The 26,034-nt window shown below is 39.3% G+C and overlaps 1 long non-coding RNA gene and 1 pseudogene across 2 annotated transcripts; both read left to right on the forward strand.

Annotated features, from left to right (window-relative positions):
* Positions 1-1,150: 1,150 nt before the first annotated feature.
* On the forward strand, positions 1,151-6,494 carry LOC309797571. Its single transcript, XR_014292713.1, has 3 exons — positions 1,151-1,194; positions 3,185-3,248; positions 6,386-6,494. It is a non-coding gene; the product is annotated as an uncharacterized lncRNA (long non-coding RNA).
* A 1,922-nt stretch (positions 6,495-8,416) lies between these two features.
* Positions 8,417-22,760, forward strand: LOC309797572 (centrosomal protein of 78 kDa-like; annotated as a pseudogene). The gene is made up of 3 exons: positions 8,417-8,427; positions 9,207-9,307; positions 22,200-22,760. The product of its transcript is annotated as a centrosomal protein of 78 kDa-like (transcript).
* Positions 22,761-26,034: the final 3,274 nt, after the last annotated feature.

Below are 26,034 nucleotides of genomic sequence, written 5' to 3' on the forward strand. Positions count from 1 at the left end.
GTTAAATTCTTAGAAAGAGAGTTGTTGGATCCAAAGGGTATAGACATTATTTAAAGGCTTTTCTTACAGAATCTTGGCTTCATCTGATAGGAGAATAACCACATTGTGTTTTATTTTGTATTCATTTGATTGACTGGTGAGGTTTACTGGCTGTTTGTATTAATTTGGCTATTTGGTTAATTATACCCTGTGTCCATTCTTCTGTAGTGAGAGCTTGTAAGGGTTGTATCATATCCTGTCAGATCCGTATGTCTGACTTGCTATTTCTGTGTGTCATGGGGGTGTTGAAAGACTCCAGTTATTTTAATGTGATGGTCCACACAACACTTAAACAAAAGACTCATGATAGTTTCCTTTCATGTAATATTTTTTAATCCCTGTGCTTTAGTGATGATCCCTTTGGTTTAAATGAGTAGTAGGTTGTTCAGCCCCAGAACTACTAGAATTCATGATCCGTTTTTCTGGTTTTTGTCTGACCTTTTACTGCGAGGGTTCTTGACCATCATACTTTCATGATAGGTTTTTAGTATATATTCTGTATTCACACATTGTTGAAAGTTTTTATTATTTGTATCCTCTTAGACTTGTCTTTTTTTCCGCTAAAACTAACAGTTATTACATTTCTTCTATTTTGTTTTCCCCTTTGAACTAGTTTCAAGTGTGATTTGGAGCTGAAGATCATGATCAAAACAATGCAGTGCATTTCTGAGCTCCACCAGGTTTTGCTTGTGAGGTTTACACGCCCCTGCCGCCCTTGCTAATTATGAACTGAGATTCATTTTGTGATGCTTTTTGCTCATAGGTTATATACAGTTATTCTTCAGTTCTGTAATTGTAAAATATGTTGTCTGATTTATTGTTACTAAAGCCAGGGTTATCATTGCACATCCAAGAAGAGGTTTTTAAATTGGATTATGCATTATGTGTGTGCGTATATGTTTCTGTTTTTTTCCATACCCAAAATTACAAACCTGCCATGACTTGTCTTGTGCAGGACTCTTCCACACGTGAGAAAATGAGAGTTTTCTATATGTTAAATCTGTAGAGTTAGCAAGTGACCTTTTGTCTTTCATCGAAAAGCACTTGACCTGCAGCAGTGCGGCCTCACCAGTGAAGGAGCAAAGGCTTTCCTAAAGGCCCTTGAAACCAGCAGAACTCTGCTCGTTCTGGATATAAGAAAAAATCTGCTTGTTGGTATGTGGTCACTTTTTTTAAATTGATAAACACATAGCAAAACAAAAAATTTGTTCAGGTATTGACAGTTTTTTAAAACTTAATGTGTTTAACTTTCCTCATCATATACAGTGGGCCCTTGAACAACGTGGGGTTAGGGGTGTCGACCCCTACGCAGTTGAAGATCTGGGTATAAGTTTATAGTCAGTGGTTCCACATGTGTGGATTCAACCAACCTTGGATCATGTAGGACGATAGTACATATGTATTGAAAACTATGCGTGTGTCAGTGGACCCGTGAGGTTCAAACCCATGTTGTTCAAGCTTCAACTGTACTTTTCTAGTGTTGCACTTCCCTTATGTTTTTAGCAGCTAAGGTACTAATTAAAGTGAATTATACTTGTCAATTTTTCTTATCTCTACTCTGAATAGAGGTGAACCTAGATACTAAGCCTGCTTCCACCAAGAACATTCTTTCTTTCCTGTGCAACCTCTGAATTCTTGCCAGGAGTACTTTATTCATTTGTCAGATTCACAAGTAATTTTGTAATCATCTTCTGTGTGCCAGAGACGGGTTTAGGGACTAGGGATAAAGCAGTGAACCAGACAGACAAAAGTCTTGCCCTCATGGAGCTTACATTCTAGTGAAGGAGATCAGATAGAAATGAGTAAATAGATAAGTCATATAATTTTAGAGAGTAGGAAGTGCAAAACTATCTTAATGTAAGGAGAGTGAGGGAGAGCAGGTAGGACTCCATTGGATAGGTTTGTTAGGGGACAGCTTCACTGGAGAAGTGGCATTTGAACGGAGACCTGAATGAAGAGAGGAGCAAGCCATGGAAGATGTGGAGTAAGCACATTCCAGGACAAGGAGGCAATGAGTATGTAGGCATGTAGGTGGGTGGAGTATTTAAGGAAAAGCAAGGAGACCAATCTGGGCAGAGTACCGAGTGAAGAAGAGTGTGGTATGACATGAGGTCAAGGAGCTAGCCAGGGGTCTGCTCTTGTAAAGTCTTGAAGGCCAGAGTAAAGATGTGGATTATTCTAAATGAGTAGAGGGGTTTGAACTGGAAAAAGGCATGATGCAAATCGTATGTGAATAATGTGACCTGGTATAGAGAAGGGACTTGGGAGGATAAAGAAGAGGAACAGGGGGCTTTCCTGGTGGCGCAGTGGTTGAGAATCCGCCTGCCAATGCATGGGACGCGGGTTCGTGCCCCAGTCCGGGAAGATCCCACGTGCCGCGGAACGGCTAGGCCCGTGAGCCATGGCCGCTGAGCCTGCGCGTCCTGAGCCTGTGCTCCGCAACGGGAGAGGCCACAACAGTGAGAGGCCCGTGTACCTCAAAAAAAAAAAAAAAAAAAAAAAAAAAGAGGAACAGGGTGACCAGTTAGGAGACTATCCCAGTGCTCCAAATAAGAGATGTTTATGGCCTAGGTTAGGTTGGAAGTTTGCAGCAAGTGAAAAGTGGTTGAATTCAGGTTGTGTTTTGAGGGTGTAGCTATCAAGACCTGCAGATAGATGTGAGGTATGAAAGAAATAGTACCAAGGAGACAAGTCGTTGATGATTATGTGTGCAACTGGGTAGTATCCCTTAGAAGAAGGGGGCTGATGGGAGGAGCAGCTTTTGAGGGAATATCAGGACTTGGTTTGTTACCTTGGATGCCCTGGTTTGATATCTTAGATGCTCTTTAGGTATCTAAGCGTCTGGACGGTGCTCAGACTGTACTTTGTATCCAAAGGTAGCCAAAGCCACTTTAGATGCAAAATGTTTCAAGTTGACCTTTGCTGCTGCCAAAATAGTAGCCACTGTGGGCAGTCTGCAAGATGGCATCTTAGGTTTCTGAGGAAGAAATTAGAATACACAAGGGGAAATAAGTGTATAATTATATAATGTAGATTTCATATTTAAATGTATGGGAAAAGCAATAATTAGTTGGCTTTTGGTTTTAAATGGAAATAGCCACTCACTGGAAAATAATTACTCTAATTTCAATTCATTTTACTTTAGATCATTCTGTGATGAAAACAGTTACCAAAAAAGTTCTCCAGATGGAAGGAGTGCCAAGTCAGAGGTATATAACATGTTTCAGTTCTTTCGGAAGAATTTCTCTTTAATGGCTTGGTTTTCTTTCTTTCTTAAAAGAAAATTATCAAGGTACTTTCTGCCATCTTAAAACTAAGATTTGAGTCAAATCAAATGGCTTTTCTGTTTTTGAAAATGTTGTGTGATGCTTTAATTTAGGTTCCCAGATATGCAGATTGAAAACCTTTTAACTTTTTATTTTCTGTAACATATTATCGTTAGTCACAAATAGTCTTTTTTTTTTGGTGATAAGAATGAATAGCAGGAGCAGCATTTGTGAAACCAAATCTAATATGAAACTGTTTCTTGTGAGTAAATTTGAATTTTGAAACAGCAAAACAATAAGGTTTAATAAAAAGCAAAATAAATTTTTTATTTTTATGATCTGCCAATTTCCCAGAAAGAGTTTCGTGGTGACTTTAGTTATATACCAGATACATTAAAATCACCAGTGGACAGCACATCTTTTATTCAGGTGCCCTCTGAAAGTTTTAAAAATTTGTTGACTTCATATCACAGAACGGTCCACTTTAAAATGGTTAAAATTATAAATTTTCTGTTTTGTGTAGTCTACCACAATTTTAAAAAAATGTGTTGTTTGAAGATTTTTGAGTTTTATAAAGGTATTGTATTAGCATAAAAATGAAAAATTTAAAAGACCACCTCTAATCCCATTATCCTATCAAGCAATATTTACATTTTTATTTTCTCTTCCTGCTGTCTATAAACATAATTCCACATAGCTTCAATATAATTTGCCATTCTTTTCATACTAAATTTAAATTCTGTGATTCATAGTTATACTTTTTAACATTGCATTCACAAGGTTTCATTGAGTAGGTCAATTTCTTAAATTGGTGAAAAATTGGAAATAACCTCAAATAAACTATTGTAAACATCTTCATAAATACAGCTTTTTTTTTTTATACTTCAAGTTGTATGTTTTTGATTCTGTATTAACTTGCTTGGACAATAGTGTATTAAATAAGTTGTTAAGAGTGTTTATGAAGTCAAAAAACTTATGATCGTCTGCCCATTGTTATTTCAAGAGAGTGATATTTTAATAATCAAATAGTACATTCAAAGAAGTTAAGATTTGTGATATCACACTAATTAGATATTATTATTAAAAATTTATATCCTATGTAAAGCATTCTTAAAATAGCTACATTGACTTTTGCTATGATATTAGAAATGGAAAGATATATAAATAAAACATGTATATGTAAAACATATTAGGAATTCTGTAAAATTAGTACAGAATAATAGGGCATCATGGAATGAGAACAGTTAAACATTTTTTTTTAGTTAACATGATTAAACAAAGTGGAAATGTAACTGAAGTATACAAGCTCATTGAGCTCTTTTAAGAGTAATTTTATTTCTTGGACTTTTTTTTGTATTTGCCTCAGTTATTTGGAGACATAGAGGTAAGCCAAATCAGTATCTGGGTATATACCTAGATCCAGGTGAGTATAGGAGTGAAATAATGGTGTGAATTGTGTCACATTTGTATTGTACTTATGTATGCCTAATAAAAGATGGGAACTTTTATTAGAAATTTTTTAATCTCCTAACAAGAAAAGTGTAATTTAAAAAAATTTTAATACAAATGTATTTGCATTAGTTTCTGAAAGTAAAGGAAGGGTATACACATACAAACCGTATGCATACAAACATTTTTTTTGATGGCAATGAAGTTAAAAAACACAATAAAATAGCACAAAATGAACTGAGCTCCTATATATTTTTAAGAGGCATGTAAATCACACAGGATCGTGTGGTGATTATCAATAAGCTACACTCTATGAAATATTTGTCCTATATTACCACATACACTCCATTTTACCCTGCATCCTAATGCTGCTAAAATATAGTAGAAAGCAGCAGCATAGCACAGGGAGATCAGCTTGGTGCTTTGCGATGACCTAGAGGGGTGGGATAGGGAGGGTGGGAGGGAGGCTCAAGAGGGTGGGATATGGGGACATGTGTATGCATATGGCTGATTCGCTTTGTTGTGTAACAGAAACTAACACAGAATTGTGAAGCAATTATAGTCCAATCAAGATCTATTGAAATAAATAAATAAAATAACATAAAATATAGTAGCTTTGAAGGATAAATATAACCATTTTAACCTATGATGTTTGTTTTCAGTAAATTCAAGTTAAATATTTAAATGTGAATTTTAATATATGGCTTGTTCTAAGTAAAATATTAACACGTAGGTCTAGTTTTTGCAACCAAATGTTTCATATAAAGATACTTGCCTCTTTACTACTGAAATATAGGGTAAGTCTCCACATTTCACTCTTTCATCCAGTGGGTTTCATTTGGTTTTTTTGTGTTTTCTATATGAAATCAAAGGAGCAGTGAAGGTTGACAGGCTTATAGGAAGGTAAAATTGACTCACCTACCCCCCAGCAACTTGCAGCCTTATAACTTGTATTGTTTTTACATAGAAAAACTCATCTTAAATTTAACTTTTGGTCTACTTCTGAAGATTCTGTTTGGCAGAAGTCATGGGTATATCTGTGTTTCTGTGTCCTTGAGATTCAGAAATGCCAAAGGTGTTCTACGATTCAGGAAACTTGAGTGTTTCTGCATGATACATAAAATGTATCATACTTTGGGATCTTTTTTTAAACTTTATTTTTGCATTTCTGCACATGTCAATACTTTTGTTTTAGTTAAAATAACTTGTTACTGTAGAGAACTTATATTTTTTAAAAATGCTGGCTTAGGGCTTCCCTGGTGGCGCAGTGGTTGAGAGTCCGCCTGCTGATGCAGGGGACACGGGTTCGTGCCCCGGTCTGGGAAGATCCCACATGCCGCGGAGCGGCTGGGCCCGTGAGCCATGGCCGCTGAGCCTGCGCGTCCGGAGCCTGTGCTCCGCAACGGGAGAGGCCACAACAGTGAGAAGCCCGCGTACCGCAAAAAAAAAAAAAAAAAAAAAAAATGCTGGCTTATGTAAAACCTTTGTACAAAACCGATCCTCTTTTTAAATGGGCTTGGCATCATTGTCAAGTGCCTTTTTGATTCCTTTCGACGTGTGCACGTGTGACAGTTGCTCTGTAGACCTTTGGTGCATCTTGATTCCTTGTTTTCATGCTTTGTCAAACGTAGTCTTGGCCGCAAAGAAGCCTGTAAGTAATGGAAGGAAACACTCTGCTGGTAAAGAATGCTACCCTCCTGAAGCGCTACCACCTGGAGTGTCTGGTTTCCGGCCATTGTGTCCTGCAGAAAGTGCAAAAAGCAACAGGTAAGCTGTTTGCATTCCCTGTCTTTTTCAGTCATTTAGAGTTCTTTATTTTGGAACTTGTATTATGTGGGTGGTCTCTGGTGCTTTGTGTAGAGGAAAAAAGGTAACTCACACATGGCTTGGCTTCTGCCTAATGAGCCCTCTAAGGAAGAAAAATTAAAAGTAATTGGGAGTTTCAAGTTGTTTCTCAAGTGTCACAACAGAGGTAACTCCGTGGGAGTCTTGAGGAGACTAAAATGATCACCAATTGTGCATGTGAGAAAAGTTTGATTAAAGGCAGGTGTAGTTGAGCGAAGCCCTACAGCACAGAACTAGGAATTTGGATACGTACGAATGGGAAAAAAGACATTTTAGGCATGGGAAATAGTTTAATGCAGAATGGATGAAAAATATGCATTAGAGCTATTCTAAATGAACTGGCTTATTAACTCAGTAAATCAGATTTAGTGAGTCAAACTAGCATTACCTGATTTCTTATCCAGGGGATAGCTGTTCATAGTAATTTTTGTCACAGAACAGTAAATAAAATGGTTGAATTATAGCTTTAGGCTTGCTAAGTGAAATAGATGGCTCTAGATGATCTTCAGGTGACTTACTTGGTAGTAATCACGAAATTGGGGATTAACAATTGCTTAAGAAAACAAAGAGAATTGATTTTAAATAGTACTTGAAGTAGTTCCTGTGTAAAATATCTGTTCAGTTGCTCATGTTAAATGGATGTTTCTAATCCCCACTGGACAACCGACTACTTTTTTGCAAATGGTAATGTGAATTGCTGTTGCATAAACTATAGTGTTGAATCCCCAGTGTTTGCACTTGAGTTTCACAGCTCTGTGGTTTCCTGTCTTCTTCCTGAGACACTTAATCGCAGGTCCATCCTCGTCACACAGGGTGGTAAATTAGAGAACGATTAATATCACCATTTAAAGAAGAGAGACTGACATCTCAACCATCCTGAACATAGGAGCTGAAGGGGCCTCTCAGCAGTTCAGAGAGTTATTAGCAAGCCAGTAGGCTGAATTCTGTTGTGTTTTCTCCGTAGCAGAGCCCTCCAGGTCCTTGTTTTGAGCTTATTTATTTTTATACACAATTCTGTATGGATACTGTTCATACTACTAAATAGTTGTATTAACTGGGTTTAACTGGTGATGTATTTACATGAAGATCTAACTTCGTTTTGTTGCTATCTTTTTAGGGGCTTTCCATTCATCAAAGCTCGTGATGTATGTAATCAGTTGGTGGTGTGTAGCTATCATATTTATGATATATAGGGCTTGAATTGGGAAAGGTGGATGGTCATTTTCTTGCTTTTTAAACTGACAGAGCCTTACATGAAGCATTTCCCTCTCTGAAATAAATCCATGTAAAACATGTTTGGTCGCTCTCCCAATGCAACTGTGTAGTTGTGTGGATTTGGCACACAACGGGCAGCCTTGTGGCTATGTCTGTAAACAAGGAAGCCTGTTTTCCAGTCCGCAAATCAGCTGTTACCCAGTGAAACGAACTTGACTGCCATTTCTGACCCCTCACATGGAGCTGTCATACTCAAGAATATTCGCATGTTTTCAAGAAACGTTGTTTGCGGGCTATATGTACAAATTCCTGATCTGAAAGCCAGTATAAAGCAACACCTCCCAAACCTCTGCTCTCTCACCAAGGCCACACACATTCCCTCGCTTATGGCCTCGTGGCAAGTGAATACTGTCAGTATCAGATTCTCCTTCCCAGTGGTCTTGGGAGACTGCCTAGTTGCTCTGTGAAAGGCACCACTGCTGAGGTTGAGAGAAGAGCATCTTGGGTGTCAGTCCTGGCCTTGCGTTCCCGGAGAGAGGGGTGTGCACCTCGTTCTCCTTTAGGGTTTTCCTAGGCTGCAGGGTTTGCTGCTTGTTGTCAACATGATGTCCTAGTGACTTGTCTTCTGCGTGGTTGTATAATCCCAGCACAGTTCTTTATGATGTGTAGACTTTTATGGGGTTGTGGCCAGGTCAGTTTTAAATGTTTGGAAATGTCCTATTGAACAACACTGCAGTGGCAGTGAAGCTTGCTGGGAGAATCGTTGCCCTGGTTTTGGCTTAAGGGTGGTGAGAAGATGAAGTTTTTGATGGGTCAGTTTTAGTTGTGTGTGTGTATGTGATTTATCTTTTAAAATTCTAATGTCTATTATTCACAGCTTAGATATGTTGACTTCCTGATTATTCATCAGTCCCTTTACTGATGTATTTTCCTCTGAAAAACTACATTTTCTTCCAGACTGTTTTTGTCTGATGGTGAAGAATAAATTTTTCATTTGCAGTATAAAGTTGATCTGAGAAGAAATGTTTACCTTGGATCTTCACTTGGCTTCTGTGAAAGAAACTTAATAAAATAATATGGGCAATTCCCATTACTAATCCTAACCACGTACAGCAGAGGTCTGTACAGTAACATAGCAAAAATAAGTTCCTGTACTTTTACTTAGTCATTGCCTGTTTTAGACTAAGGAGCAGTGAGAGACATTTATAAATAATGATACCGCAGATCACTTTTGTTAAATGTCCTCTAATATTTGGATATTTGGTATCTGGCTTGTGTTGTCTTTTATACAATCTTGTCTTCTTTCTTTGCACTTTAGTTTAACAACTCTGTGGTTTCCTATCTTCTTCTTGTGACACTCAGGTGCATCAGAATTTCCTGTGACTGTGGCAGTAGAGAGTCCTTCCTCCTCAGAAATCGAAGAGGTCGACGATTCCTCAGAACGTGTTCAGGAGGAGCCAGAGAAAATCCGTTTGAAACAAGAAGCATTGCAGGTACAAAGTTATCACTTTAAAGCTATAGAGAAGATTATTTTTCAAACGGAAGGCTGATCGCAACACAGCACAGCTTGTGTGAGGGTTCTGTTTTCTCCTCCCACCTGCATTGTATCCCCTTGAATGGTTCCTTAAGCTTAGACCAAGGTGAATGGTGGACATTTGAAATCTAAGAAACTAAAATCAAAACATGTCGTTAGTAATATATTTTCCTTTCCTTAGAACCTTAGTATATTAGATTTAGGGAGAACCTTAGTGATCATAAGATAAGGAAATTGAGTTCTGAATGAATACAGTCAGCTGATTCAGTGCTCTTGTTTTACAGATGAGAAAATGGACAGTTCTAGTTGAACTCTCTTTTTATAAGAGGAAAATATGGCCTCATTTTAAATAAAAGTAAAGTTGAAAAACGTTTTGATGTTGATATTCGCCTTTCCTAAAATCAAAAATATCAAGAAGCTACATTCTATTACCAAATAAACCTGACCTCTAATGTCATTCCATACTTTTGTTTGTATGGACAGAAAAGAAAAATTGATTTTTATAAAAAAATTTTGCACCTCAAAATTAATATATTTATTTTATTTCAACTTTAATGCAGAGCTGAACATTTCTAGTAAATAAAGGAACAACATTTGGGGGGGACCTTGTCTTTGTGCTACAAAGTCCATGTTTAATTTTTTAAAATTATTTAATATGACTTTCTCTTCATATGAAACATGACACTTGACAGGTTTCAGAACTGATTATCCCATTATTGTAGGACTATGGGAATTACTCTTCGATTTTCAAAAGAGAAAGTTAGATTTTTATTTTTTAATTAAAATTAATGGTAATATAGAGAAATTTTAAGAAAAGAACTTAGAAAATTATGAAATGTTAGAGTAGGAGAAATCTATAGTTCATGTAGAGTTACTCCCTTTCGTTTTATAAATGAGCACCTACAATTTGTAGAACGTAAGTGGTTTATTAGTAAATGGCAGAGTATGACAAGACCCTAGAGCATCTAACCCGCATTCCTTGTTATTTTAGATGTGGTGTATTCATTTCCTTCACGAATAAACCACGAGATTGTATTTGTAAAAGCAGTAATAGACACTGGGGAAGTCCAAGAAGTTTAAACACTGGGACCACAGAATAGCAGATTCAGAATGCACTGAGAACCCTTTTAGCTCTTCTCTGTTTTGACAAGACACTACAATGATGGTATCAAGGTGTTTAAGTATATATGCCCACAACAATCAAGAGATTTCAACATAGTTTTGAAAGACAGAAGACAGGTGGAAGAGTGTGAAACTGAAGCAGTAGAACAGAGGAAAAGCATCACCTAGAATATGCACAGGGACCACGTGCAACTGAGGAGGATTCTGACCCCACCTGAAAAAGTAGCCCCATGCTCATGTGCGCATGTAGGAGAGAGGGTGGAGTTAGTTAAAAGTGTGACAAATAGGGGAGCTCATTGAAGGGATGTGTTTTGAGGAGTGGACTCCCAGCCCCGCCCTCACCCTCCTGAAATGAGATGATTTCATTTTGAAAACAGTGAAACTGGCGAGAACTGGGGCAGCTCGTATGAGTTTTTACACCCTAGAAAACTGTGTTTGGGGGAGATCCTGTTACAGTTACTCCCCGCTTCTTCCTGCATAAGAAGCCAATCAATCGTTGACTTCAGGGAGCTTTCTGTGCTCATTCTTAAATAGAAAATAACTGTCATTTGCCTTTTAGTTGAGTAAAGCTTACAACATGAGAGAGGGGGAAAGAGTGCAAACGTATCCTAGTAGGACCAGGGACAATTTAGGGAACAAAATAATTTAAGAAAAAACCCTAATTAGTATCCTGAGAGAGCTTTAAAAAGAGCTAGCAACTATAAAATAAGACTAGGGTATTAATGAAAAGGAGAATGGTCAGAAAGCAAGAGAGGTCTCCTAGAAATGAAAATATGGTTGCTGAAATAAATTCAGTAGGAATTTTAAAAATTTCTCAGTATATAAAAAAGAAAGACCCAATGGAAAATGTGATAGAAATATGTTAGAGAGGCTGCATCTGGGAGATCCCACATGTTACTATTAGAAACTCCAGACCCAGAAAAACAATGGAGGGAAGCTGTCAAAGGGCAACAAAATTTCCCACAGCTGAAAGTAGACATCAGGCCTCAGATTGAAAATAGTTATGCAAGATGAGCAAGAATAGACTCATACCTAGGCACCCTTCATTGTGAAACTTTAAAATACTGAAAAAATAAATTAAAATAGAATAAAATACTGAGAGGATACATCCATTCCAGAGAGAAAAATACTGGTCACCTAAAAAAAAAGGTTACAATCTGACTTTATCATACTTGTCATGAGCACCATGGATCCTGGAAGGCATTAGAAAGATACCTCCAAAGTTTTTCAGGCACATAATTTTCACCCTAGGGGTTTGTATCCAGCCAAACTATCAGTCATACGTGGAGGCTGAAGAAGATATTTTGTACCCAAAGAAATTTGAAAAATTGACCTCCTGTGCTACACCTTAAGCTATTTATAGACATAATCCAGCAAAATGAGGCAATAAACCAAGAAGGAAGGTAATAGGGGATTCAGTGCAGATTGCAGCTAGTCTAGAATGGAGAGGCTTCTATTGATTGTGTGATTGAGAGCTTAGAAACACCTTGAGGCATATTGTACTTACTAGGTGTTAGGCACTGTTGGAAGGGAGGAGGGAGAGGAAGAGGAGAAGGAACTTGAACTCCAGAGGAGAAAAGGCTATACGGACATAAACCTGAAGCACACTAAACTATGGTTGATTTTTAACCTACTATTGGTGAGGAAGGGAAGAATCCACTTCAACTTGACACTATAGATGTCCCCCTTTTCAGCGACACACAGGGGTAATGACCACCTATCTAATTTGTTGTCCAAACCGGAACTTGTCCAAACTCCTTACACTTCAATAGTGTAAGGAGGCACTCTAATGCTGTAACATCAGGACAACAGGTATAAACTGGAACAGCCCAAGGCGGCTTGGGGTATGTGGTCACCCTGCACAAGGGCAGTGACACTGGCACAGTATGGAACGAGGTGTAGTCTATACACAGAGACACAGTACATCTGCAGTGGGCAATATTAATTTCATTGTAATAATGGCAATACTGTCTTGGTTTGCAGCTTTTATTGTCAACGTGCATGTAATCACAAATAACTAAAGTAAACTATACTTAGTATGTAGGAGTATTAACTTGGTATGTACTGAAATGTATTGTGTACTAGTATGTACTTAGTATATATTAGGCTCTAAGTGTTTTTGCATATATTAACTCATTTAATCCTCTGAATAGCCTTATGAGGTTGGTGCTAATATCATTCCCACTTTTGAGAACAGGAAGCTAAGACAGGGAAGGAACTTGCCCTGGCTGTACCTAATTTAAGGTTGGATCGAGGCTTTGAGTTTAGGCTCTCTGCCTGTTCTCTTAAACCTTACTCCGTACTGACTCTCAAATAACAGAAGACTTAACTGCACATAGAATATAAATTTCAACTTTGACAACGTAACAGCTAGGTTTGGAAGGTAGACAGGAGGTAGAAAAAAGGGAAGATGGTATGAATGTCCTCATTTTACAAAGCGTGACGTTGAGAGAGTTTCTAGTTGATCAACAATGTAGGTTTCTAAGTATATGACTACAAGTCAAAGAGATCATGAGCAGTGGAATAACTCATGATGACATAACTTTACTGAGCAGTGTGGACATAGGAAAGAGTGTAGAGGAACTAAACCGTTACTTATTAGTAAGTTAGAAAGTGAACAGATAATGCCTCCAATTTAGTGAGAAAATAGTCATGTAAGAGTATTACTTGGAAATGGAGAAGAATTCAAAATAACAATAGTTGGACCTCCCTGATGGCGCAGTGGTTAAGAAACTGCTTCCCAAGGCAGGGGACACGGGTTCGAGCCCTGGTCCGGAAGATCCCACATGCCACGGAGCAGCGAAGCCCGTGCACCAGAACTACGGAGCCTGTGCTCTAGAGCCCGTGAGCCACAACTACTGAGCCCATGTGCCACAACTACTGAAGCCTGCACGCCTAGATCCTGTGCTTCATAACAAGAGAAGCCACCGCAATGAAGAGTAGCCCCCGCTCGCCGCAACTAGAGAAAACCTGCACGCAGCAACGAAGACCCAATACAGCCAAAAGTAAATAATAATAATAAAATAATAAAAAATAACAATATTTGACGTAAACCTCATAAAAAAGGAAAATCCATACAGCCAGTAAACACAGAAAAGTGTACGACTTCGTAAAGTAATAAGTGAAAAGTGAGTCAAAACCAAGGAAACTACATGCCAATCAGATTGACAAATACATAAATAAAAAGTCTGGTAGTATCAGGTATTGTAGACCTGAAGTACTATGGGAATCCCCTACCCTGTTTATACTGGAGTATAAATCGACACAACTACTTTGGAAAGCATTTAGCCCTCTCCATCAACTGAAGGTATATAAATAGCCTGTGAGCCAGCAGCCCTCACCCCCGCTCTGTGTAAATGCACCAGAATAAGGGGTACAGCAGGATTCCTGTCCATGATTTGCATTAGCACAAACTGAAAACAAACCAAATGTCCATTAAGAGTCAAAAATTAAATAAATGATGTGTATTTGTACAGTGGGAAAACTATCCAGCAATAAAATTGAATGAACTAGAGCTACAGGCAGCAATGTGGATGAATTTTTTAAACCAACGTTGAGAGAAAGAAATAAGATAGAAAAGACTTCATATACTATGATCCTGTACATAAAGTTAGATGTTGACACAACTAAACTCTTTTGTTAGGGATGCATGCAGGTTAAAGGAAATGACTATCAAGAAGTGAGGTTGGTGTTTAACCAAGAAGAGGGAAGGAGCTTGTGATGAGAGAAGGATATGGGGAGGTTTTTGCGATGCTGACAAGTATCAATACTTTCAGCTTCGAGTAGTGCTTATGTAAGTATTCTCTTTTTATTTGTCACATTGACAGTTTTGTTCTGTGCACTTCTCAGTACCCATATCGTATTTTACAATTAAAAACTGCATAAAGAATCGGTCGCTTCTTGAGTGCTGGATGTGGGAGTGGGATGAGACCGTTTCATTTTAAGCCCTTCACTACTGTTTGCATTCGCATGTTCATTCATTCAGCATTAATTGCACATATTCTATGTACCAAGCACTCTTCTAATTTTATATGTGTTTTAACTCATGTAATTCTCACAAGAGCTCTGTAATATGTGAGCTTATCTCCATTTTATAGATGAGGAAGTTGAGGCCTAGAGTTATAGAACTTGTCCAAGGTTATGTAGCTAATGGGTAGTGCCAGGCCCATTTGCCTCAGAGAATCTGAATATTTACAATATAATCTAAAAGAGAAATTTAATGACTAATTATAAGCAAAAAAATTGCACATTAAAGAAGATGACAAGTTTTCATCTATCCAGTTAGAGAAAAACACACAGTCTGTCTTTCACACACGTACATCTTATATGTACGTGTGTGGCAGGGATTTTCCTTATTAAGCAATTATTTATTGACCGTCTACGTTGTGCTAGGCACAGGTGCTGGGGATAAACACTTAATAAAATACACCCCCTATCTTCAAATAACTTGCACTCTAAGTGAGGAAGTAAGCCAACAGTTATAGTAGAGGTTATATACCAAGTGATACATCGCTGATGGCAGTGTAAAATCTCAGAAATCTTTTGGAAAGAAGTCTGGAGGTAGGTACCTCAGAGCCTTAAAAATGTTCATTTGCTTTGATCTCAAACTCATTTTTATGGATTTATTGTAAGAATGTTATTCTCAATATGGAAAAAAGCCTTCATGCATAAAAACGGTTATTTTGTCTGATAATACTGAAAAGTTGGAAAGAATTTAAATGTGTAAAATGGTTAACCAGTAAACCCACTCAGTGGAATATTTTGTAGCCCACACAAAAAAATCAAGGTTATGAATCCCCTGATTATATGAGAAATGCTTGATTTCAATGTTAAATGGAGAAAAGTTGAACATAAAATTTGATATCCAATATGATGGGAGCTTTGTCCCAGAAAAATCACCCTAGCCGGTGTACAGAAGGGTGGAATGGAGAGCAGATGGCAGGAAGGAAAATTATTCCAAAGCCTTATCATTAGTCTTACTTAAGTAATAGAATATCAAGCAATTTTACTTTCTAACTTTTTTGGTTCCATATTTCCATGTAAGGGACATGAATTCTGAATACTTTGTAGGAGGAGGGTACACTTTTTCACAAAAATTGAACACTGTGTTCTAATTCCCTCCATTAGAGGGAGAAACTGTTGCATGTAATTGCACTTTGATGTGCTATTTAGAACCAGTCAGGAATTTTAATCTACCTTCCTCTGACCGTGCTGAGGGTTTTTTGTTTGTTTGCTTATTTGTTTAGAATTTCTTTGAAATCAGTTTTAGGAGATTGATTAAACCATTATATTAAAAGTAGAGGAATTTTGCAATTTTTTTCCCTTTTTCCCCATTGAAAACTTGACTGGCTTTAGTAATGAACCATTAAAGAATTTGAAGTTCTTAGACTCTCAATTTTTTAAACATGTTCTGAATATAAAAATATATGTTCATTGAGCAAATGTTTGAAAACAATGAACAACTTCTTGAAGGAAATAAAAGCCACCTCTGCATGTACACACACCTAATCTGCTCTTTTGTCTTAAAAAAGTATCCGAAATATTTTGCCATGTCACTAACTACTCTTCTACATCAGAGAATTTGATTAAGCTTATGCATCATCTCCCAGGAAAAACGCACAGATATATTTTGAATGTAGCACTCCTGAAGCCCATTCATGAACTCTGGTTGAGACCTCTTGTCATCCTTAGTGGCTTCATAGCGCATTCCTTCAGACGATGAGCTGTTTTTATTTAAACCAGTCCCAATTCGGAGGCTCTCAGCTTTCTTCTAGGGTTTGGTTATAAACAATCTTATGACATCATGTTGGTAGATAAATCTTTGCCCACATCTTTGATTTCCTTAGGGTAAACTCCTGATGTAGGATTGTTGTTAGGTACCAAAAGCTGCTGTCCAGAAAGTGATACCAGCTCCTCTCCCAATGATGGCAGGTAATAGAGTTCCTCATTCTTTAAGTGATTGTTCAAAGCAGTTAACATGTATAAATATACCTTACTGTTTTCATAAGTATAGGTATTATGATTGTTTATCACTGCATAAGAAACCACCCCAAAACAGTGGCCTAAAACAATGACAATCATTTATTTTGCTCACGAACCTGGAGGTTGAGTAGAATATTAATTCTTTTACTACACTCTTACTGACTGAAAACAATACCTATTTGACTAGCTCAGAGTTCTGTAGGTCAGAAGTCCAGGCACAGCGTGACTGGGCTTCCTGCTCAGATACACATGGGAACATGTGGGTTCCCTCCTGAGAGTGTTAAAGCACGTGAAATTTAAGTGTAAGATATTGAGCCCCAAACGTTGGATGTTCACCATAGTTTGTGTGGGCCACAGAGCTGAAATGAAGATGTCAGTCTGGCTGTGTTAGCGTCCAGAGGCTCTGGGAAAGAATGCCTACAGGCTTCTTCCGGCTTGTTGGCATAATTCAGATTCTGCAGTTGCAGGACAGAGGTCCCCATTTCCTTGCTGGCTGTCAGTCGGGGGAGAGTTTCAGCTCCTAGAGGCCTCTCGCTTGCCTTCCCTGCCGCAGCATTGGACCTCTTCAGAGCCAGCAATGGAGAGTCTCCCTCTTGTCCCTTTTGTACTTCAATTCAGGAAGAGTTCAGGTCCTTTTCATGGGGTGCCTGAGTAGGCCACATCCACCTAAAATAATCTCCCTATCTTAAAAGATCAACTGATGTTGAACCTTAATTCCATGTGCAAAATCCCTTCACTACAGCACCTACATTTAGAGTTTGATTGGATAAGTGGAAGGTTTGTGTACTTCAGTAAGTGGTCATCTTGGGGGCTCTGTCAGAATTCTGCCTATTGCAAGCAGTGTCCCCACTTCAAGGACCGAAGTGTCTTAGTTCCTAAAACTCCTAAGATAGTTTATCAGTGTTCATTTTATTTCAGTGACCTTGGTGAAGGGAGGACTACCACCTCCGTGAGCAGGAATGGCAGCCAGCTTCCTGAGTCCACAGTGTGGCTCTGCTACTTAGTGGTGTGACCTCGGCTGTGCTGCTCTACTTACTCTACTTCTCTGCCTCTGCTTCCCTCATCTGTAAAATAACATGGAGTTAGTGATCGTTCTTTCCTCGTAGGGTTTTTTGTTTTATAAATTTATTTTTGGCCGCATTGGGTCTTCGTTGCTGCTCGCCAGCTTTCTCCAGTTGCGTCGAGCGGGGGGCTACTCTTCGTTGCGGTGCGGTGGCTTCTCTTATTGCGGAGCACAGGCTCTAGGCGCGCAGGCTTCAGGAGTTGTGGCACGTGGGTTCTAGAGCGTAGGCTCAGTAGTCGTGACGCACAGGCTTAGTTGCTCTGCGGCATGTGGGTTCTTCCTGGACTAGGGCTCGAACCCGTGTCCCCTGCACTGGCAGGCGGATTCTTAACCACTGTGCCAGTAGGGAAGCCCCCTCTTAGGGTTTTGATGATTCGATTATTTAATACCCAGGGAACTCCAGGAACAGTGCTTGACTGTAAATTGCTTTAAAAGTGATCACTTTTTTAAAACATGCTTTTGAATCTGCAATTATGCAATTCAGGTATGCTAAGCAGGTTCGTTAATAGGACTTCCTGCTATAAAGAGACCCACAAATAAAAATAGAATTTTTCTTTCTTGGTCGTAACTTCTTATTTCTGACTTACTATGTTATATGCATATGCCTTTTATGGTGGGCTGCCACAAATTTATGTTGGAATGGGTGGAATTTAATTAAATCTTTGCAAATTTGATAGATTTTGATCATTTATTTCACTGGCATGGTATGATATTACCAGTAGCAGACTAAAATCTGAGTTCACTTCTGGCTCTGCCCCTAAATCCTGATGAGACCAATAGCTGGAAAGGCTTTTGGATATTATACTATGAATTAGTTATAATATTGACTCTGTTTGTTTAGGAAACCCTGGAGGAGTGCCTAAAGCAGTTAAAGGAGGAAAGAGTAATAAGACTGAAGGCTGATAGACGAATCAGTGAGGTAAACACGTTTCATCTGCTTTTGAGAGTGTTTTGGTTTTATTTTGATTTGATTTTAAGCCATATACACATATTTTGTAAGCTTTAAAACTGTAATATGTTGCAAATTGGTTGTATCATATGGACTTTTGCATTTACTGGTATTTAGTGATCATATGATCTATATTCCAGAAAGCATGTTTTTAAAGATGTGAAAAGCTGGTTTTGTGTATGTGTGTGTGTGTGCTTTTATATGACATTAGCTTATTTCCTGTTCATGATTCTTTGATTCAAGAAGGCACTTTCTGTGCATGTATTGTATATACAGTAACATAAAAGACATGATGAGACTCTCCTGGCAATGAATTAGGAAAGTGAATCATTGAAATAAATTTAAGATATTGGAAAACTTCTAAGAATGCAATGAAAGATAAAAATATATACTATGAGAATTACATTAGGTAATGTGCATGAAAGCAGGGCATAATCTAAAAAGTTCTATCTAAATATAATTTATCACAGGGTGAGTGTAGGGAGGAATTTTTGAAAGTGCATCCACTGGATTGGCAGACACTCATTCAATAAACGTTGAGCACCTGCTCATGTAAGGCAAAAGGGGCATCATGAACATTAACGGCCTTTCTGAGAAATATGAGAGTTGAGCTTACAGGGGGTTTTAAGTGCGTAGATGATGAGCAGAAGGGGAAGAGTGCACGGGGGTGAATATTTTCAAGAAGCCAAAGAAAATATTGGTGATCGTACATTTAATAAATTGGGTTGGGTATGATTTAAGACTTTTAAACGTAAGCATTAGATATTTTACTCACTAAAGTTAATTCTTAACATTCAGCAGAGTTGTAATATGTTTTGTTCAAATCAGATTCTATAATTCACTTTCTAATTTAAGGGAAACTTAAAGCAGGTCATTTTCTAATGTGGAATGAGGCTCCATTATGAATTGAACCAGTTAGAAATGTGATCTTTTGTGAAAGATCATTAATAAAACGGTAACTTTGGTTTATTTACCACCTAAGTGTTATATAGGAAACTTTGTTGGGTGCCTGTGGGTTTTGGTTATTATGTGATATGGTCTCTGTCTTTACTGGCGCAGGGTTACATTAATTATAAATTAATTACATTTTGAGTGTTTTAGTTTTGTTCCTTGAAACTAGGCAAGACTACTTTTTGTTTGTTTGTTTTTTGTGTTTTGGGGTTTTTTTTGCGGTATGTGAGCCTCTCACTGTTGTGGCCTCTCCCGTTGCGGAGCACAGGCTCCGGACGCACAGGCTCAGCGGCCATGGCTCACAGGCCCAGCCACTACGCAGCATGTGGGATCTTCCCGGACTGGGGCACGAACCCGTGTCCCCTGCATCGGCAGGCGGACTCGCAACCACTGCGCCACCAGGGAAGCCCAAGGCAAGACTACTTTTGATGACAATGAGAAAAAATCGTGTCAGACGTTTTCAGTCTTCTTGTATAGCTGGAACATGAAAATGCCCAGTTAAGAAACACAACTTTCTCTTTGTCTGAAGCCCTTCATGCCCACTCATTGACAAGCATGATCCTGGATGATGAAGGTGTTTTGGGCAGCACTGAGAATTCTCTTCAGAAGTTCCATGCTTTCCTGGTTCTCCTTAAAGATGCTGGGTTAGTTCATTTCTCTTCCTGGCATTCTTCTCTTTGCGACTCTAATGGTAGTTTGCTGAGGAACTGGAGCAATTTTCATCACTTACGTGGCTATATTTAGCCAAATTTAGTGTAATTATAGGTAATATAGTTGACGTTTTAAAATGAGGAATTAAATTTTTTAAGAAATGCAAATAGGGAAGCCTGCTTTGGTAGAGTGGGAAGCCCATTATAAAAGAGTACCCTGTATACAGAGTAATTAGTAGGTATAGTTGCTTTGTAAAGACTAAATTAAAGGCAGTTTTCATTGAAAATATTCGGGAATGCATAAGAATTTTCCTATCTTTCACTTCTTTTGCTTGTTTGATAAGTTTGAATTAAAGTTATCTTTGCCTTAGACATAAAAATGATTATTAATCTGCAGGGGAGATATAGGTCAGTGGTTCTCAACCGGGAGCAATTTTGCTGAAAGAGGGAAGTGGAGATTGATAGTTGGTTGATGGAGTGGTGTTTTGTCAGTGAATGAATTGGTGTTGGTGTTGGGAAGGAAGGAACAAACACATTCTTGGAAACTGGAGGAAAGGTGGTAAAGAAGTGTGGGAATGGAGGTGTGACAGGCAGTGGACAGGATGCATGGAACATATTGAAGCTGCTAGTGAGACAGTGGGATGTCTCCTAGAGGATGAATCTGGAAAGGGCTGAGGATTTGGGGGAGAGAGAGGCTTGTAGTCTGGAGTAGGATGTTGGCTTTTAAGATTTTAGAAGTGGCGGAGTGGTTGAGAGTCCGCCTGCCGCTGCAGGGGATACGGGTTCGTTCCCCGGTCTGGGAGGATCCCGCATGGCGCGGAGCGGCTGGGCCTGTGAGCCATGGCCGCTGAGCCTGCGCGTCCGGAGCCTGTGCTCCGCAACGGGAGAGGCCACAGGAGTGAGAGGCCCGCGTACCGGAGGAAAAAAAAAAAAAAAAGATTTTAGAAGTATTTCATGATTGTAGGTCTGGGGAAATCTAAACTGCTCTTCTGTGATTATAATAACCTTTGTCTTTTCTCCGTTCCTCCTCTCGTGTAGGCTTGGGCAGTTGGCCACAATGGCTGGTATAGATCAGTCAGATTTTCATTTACTAGGTCGTCCCCAGGTGAATTCTACTGTTAGTAGTCCACCTAAAGAAGAAAAGAAGGCACTTGAAGAAGGAAAATCAGAATCAAAACAGAGTGCCCCATAACAAATGCAAAATAGCCAAGTAAATGGACAGAACAGCACTTAATGATTCTAAGAGTGATTAGCAAAAAGGAAATGACCAAGTCAGAGAGAAAACAATAATGATCAGTCTCGAATAGTTCACATGCTCGGGAGCTAGAAGACTCTGGAGTCCTTTCCAAATCTGAGATTAGTAAATGTGTGCCCATTTCATGATACTGTACTTTTGTAAATAAGGAGACTGGAAGTTCTTTAGAAAATTTATGAGTTAAAGCAAACTATCCTTAATGAAGAAAGAAGACATTAGAGAAAATATTCCAGATTTTAAATTGTATAAATGTCTGTTCTGTTCATATTTTATCTAGGTTTCTATTTGTATTCAGTCAGCTTACAATGAAGGAACACTAATGAAGGTACACATACTGATATAATTTTTAAAATAAGTAATCCAGACATAGCTAATAGGTAACATATTAGAGTGAATCACCTGGTTATGGGAATGGGAGGGGAAAACCTGTCAGCTTTTCCTCTAGCCTTACTTGGAGCCCCCATCAGCCAATCTCAGAGTGGCCTTGGGAACTGACAGCTTGAGAACACAGTCTGGTCACAAACTATATACGGTTTACATGTGCCTGGAGGATAGCAAAGAAATTAATTATCTTACAGAATAGGGTTTTATTTTTAGTGAGGGAAAGGAAATGGGTAATAACTACCCCAATCACCAAAGTCTGAAAACGTAGCGGACATAGCCTTGGATATAGCTAGGTTAAGCTGAGAATCACTTGGCAAGATATAATTACAAAAAAAACTGGCTCTGAAATCTTCTGATTAATCAATGGACTGTGTTAATAATAAGATTACAGAGTAACATTGAAGTTTTGAACTCTACTTTTTAATGGTTGGCTTTGTTCATCACTGAACTTTTGTCTTGTCTTTTGTCTTCCCCTCCACTTTCCGAAAATTACAGGTGATGCTAGGATTCCTTTGCCTCTCGACTCCTTCCGTGTCCCAGCGTCTACTCAGGAGGCCTTAGAAACTTCCAAAGACAACCTGGGGGTGCCAGTCACAGAGCAGCGGCAGGAGTCTTTTGAAGATTTCATTGCTAGGACATGTTCTCCTTCAGCAGACGTCATTTCTGGAACTGGAAGTCAAAGAAAAGAAGAAGAATTATCTAGAAATAGCAGGTCTTCTTCAGAGAAAATGAGCAAAGCAGGTGAATAGACCAAAAACTACTCTGCTAAGAAACAACCTGGGAAGGACCTGCATTCCTGCTCTGACTCACCTGTAAAGCAGAAAAGCAAAGGAATTGGGCAAAATAATTCTTTGCTTACTGAACCAATTAGAAGTGAGTCTTCGAAAAAACACATTTCTGTTAAGAAAGAGAGTAGAATAGTGACTGTTTCATCAAAGACAACTAAAAGTAAACTCAGTCTACTAGAACAGTCTGAAAGTGATACTCTTGGATCTGATTGTGAATTTCAAGAAAGCATCCATACTCTATCACGCCTAACGTAGGTCTAAATCTTTTAAAATTACGTTTTTGCCTTCAAATTTTCATAAATTACTTATGTTATTATTATAGCATATGGTGTTTTCAGTTACTTGACTGGAAGCCATTAGAGAAAGATTTTTTTATCTATACTTTTTTATTATAATGAAAGTTTGGGTGTACTTTTCCTTGTAACACTTTGCACCATTCATTCAGCTAGTGTTTACTGAGGGCTTCATATGTACAGTACTTTTCTGGGTGCTGTTGCTTTCAGCAGTGAACAAAATAAAGCCTTTACTCTCCTGGAACTAGCACTCTGTGGTGGCAGAAAACATAAACAACAAAGCAGGCTAAGGGTTAAAAAGAGATGGGAATAATAAATGGAATAATTTTACCATTTGGTTAAACATCAAACTATTATATAAATCACACGGCCAGAAGCCATTGACATATTTTTTTTTTTTTTTCTTTTTTTTTTTCTTTTTGCGGTATGCGGGCCTCTCACTGTTGTGGCCTCTCCCGTTGCGGAGCACAGGCTCCGGATGCGCAGGCCCAGCGGCCATGGCTCACGGGCCCAGCCGCTCCGCGGCATATGGGATCCTCCCAGACCGGGGCACGAACCCGTATCCCCTGCATCGGCAGGCGGACTCTCAACCACTGCGCCACCAGGGAGGCCCCATTGACATATTTTAATTCATAATAACCAGAGAGCCTCAAACATTTACCAAGGCACTTAAGCGTGTTTATGGATTACAGCAACGCTCTGAGGTAGGGAACTCTTACCATCCCCATTTTATAGATGAACAGTCTGAGGAGACATTATGTGAGTTGCCCAGAATTACACAGCTATAAGTAAGTGGGAAGTTGCAATGTGACCCGAACCCATGCTCTTTTTTTTTTTTTAATGTATGGACTTTATTATCTTTCATTTGTTTCTGATTTATGTGAATTTTTTTTTAAAGATTTTTTCTGCTGTCAACCATTTTTAAAGTGTTTATTGCATTTGTTACAGTATTGCTTCTGTTTTATGTTTTGGTTTTTTGGCCTCAAGGCATGTGGGATCTTAGCTCCCCGACCAGGGATTGAACCCTCACCCCCTCCATTGGAAGGCGAAGTCTTAACCACTGGACCACCAGGGAAGTTCCCCTTATGTGACTATTTTTCTGGCAATTTTTTTAAATTTTATTTTTTATTGACATACACTTGAATTACAGTGTTGTGTTAATTACTGCTGTACAGGAAAGTGACTCAGTTACACATTTATGTACATTCTTTTTCATATTCTTTTCCATTATGGTTTATCACAGGATATAGAATATAGTTCCCTGTGCTCTACAGTAGGAACTTTTTGGGGTTTTTTTAAATACATGCACTTTTTAAAAATAAATGCATGTATGTATTTATTTTTGGCTGTGTTTGGCCTTTGTTGCTGCACGCGGGCTTCCTCTAGTTGAGGGGCACATGCTTCTCATTGTGGTGGCTTCTCTTGTTGCAGAGCACGGGCTCTAGGTGCCTGGACTTCAGTAGTTGTGACATCCGGCTTAGTTGCTCTCTGGCATGTGGGATCTTCCCGGACCAGGGCTTGAACCCATGTCCCCTGCATTGGCAGGCATATGCTTAACCACTGCGCCACCAGGGAAGTCGCATGTAGGACCTTTTTGTTTATCCATCCTGTATATACACCAGTTTGCATCTGCTGATCCCAAACTCCCAATCCAACCCTCTCCCACCCCCTCCTCCTTGGCAACCGCCAGTCTATTCTCTATGTCCTTGGCTATGTTTCTGTTCACACACAGGCTGTAACCAGGCTCTTAATTACTTTGTTATCCTGTTTCCTTGTTAAGAGAAGAAGGGTTTAAGGAAGGCACTGAGAGAAGCCAGTGACCAGTAGAAGTGCAAAAACAGTGGGGCTGTCAGAAAGCACACCTGTCTCCTTCCCCCATCTGAGCAGAACTTTTAAACGGCAGAGTATGTAAGAGTATGTGATGACACATCTCTGGATTAAATGATGTCTCCCTGGTAAAACATGCACAGATAAGTCTTTAGTTCAATCAGAGTGAAAGGTGAGATCAGAGAAAAGCTGGAGTGTCAGATTTCTGGTAGAAGGTCCTGCCTGATTGTTACTAAGAGGGCTACTACAGTACTAGTTAGTTCCTTAGTCATGGGTTGAGTGTTAGAGGAGTGAAACAACGAGCAAGATGTAGTGTTGGCCCTTTAGCAGTGGAGTGAGAGGGGAAGACGCACAGCAGATGTCTCATCCTGCACGTGACCTGCCGTGACGGGCATATTCAGGGCGTTTAGTCAGTGTTTGTGGAAGAAGAGGGGGAGCCATGAGGCAAAGAAAAGTCATCAAAAGAGGCAGTCCCTAAGCTAAGTCTTAAAGGACTCGTGAGAAACTGGTGAGTCAGCCGGTGAAAGGCAAGGATACTCAAGGCAGAGTGGACAGCGGAAGTCCAGAGCCGTGAGTGTGCGAGGGGTGTGTCACAGAGCCACAGGCACAGGCTCTGGAGGATCAGTGCAGTGTCCCCAGGCAGCGGCAAGTGCCCCTAAAGGAGGCAGCGAGGAGGAGGAGAGCAGGTCTTAACCATCCATGTGCGGGGAGCTGGTTTCCTCAGAAAATAGCTAAGAATGGAAAGGACAAGTTCAGGTGGCATTTTAGACCACTGACGTCAGTATGGATGAGGAATCTGAAGAAGCCTGGAGATAATTATGCCCCACTCTTCTGAGGAGCAGTGCTTTATATTTTCAAGTGGGATTTTCACGCTGCCACCTCCTCTCCTGTCCCTACTGAAAGGTTTATAGACCGGCAGAAGTGAGAACCTGGCTTAAGGAAAGTTAATCAGGTTCCTTTACTGTACAGCTTCTCGGGGCTGCTGTAGGCTAATGTTCATTCTGGATCGTCACAGCAGGCGTATGGTACACAGCCATCCTCAAAGCTATTTGACCCTAGAGTCCTTTTTTAATAGAATGTCTTAACAACTGGTTCCACCAAACAGCAATTTCGTAACTTCTAGACCAGGTTATGGCAAGAAGAAAGGGGTCTGAAATAAGGTATAGATGAAGGGAGGAAGTAAGTTCTAATTGTATTTAGGAAATTACCAGCAAGACTTGACCTTGGGAAGTAAGGAAGAAGTAGGAGGCGGAGGCTGAACCCCCATCTGTGTGACTAAGGTTGGGTGGTGGTATCATTGAGTTTGGATATAGGGGATAAAGAACTGAAGTGGGGAAAAGACTTGAGTTCTGGACATGTAGAATTTTAAAGCACCTGTAGAATTCAGAAGACAAACTGGTAGATAACTGGACATGCACGTGA

This window comes from Mesoplodon mirus (genome assembly GCF_964341445.2).
Source record: "Mesoplodon mirus genome assembly, contig: HAP1_SCAFFOLD_748, whole genome shotgun sequence".
Lineage (NCBI taxonomy): Eukaryota > Metazoa > Chordata > Mammalia > Artiodactyla > Ziphiidae > Mesoplodon > Mesoplodon mirus.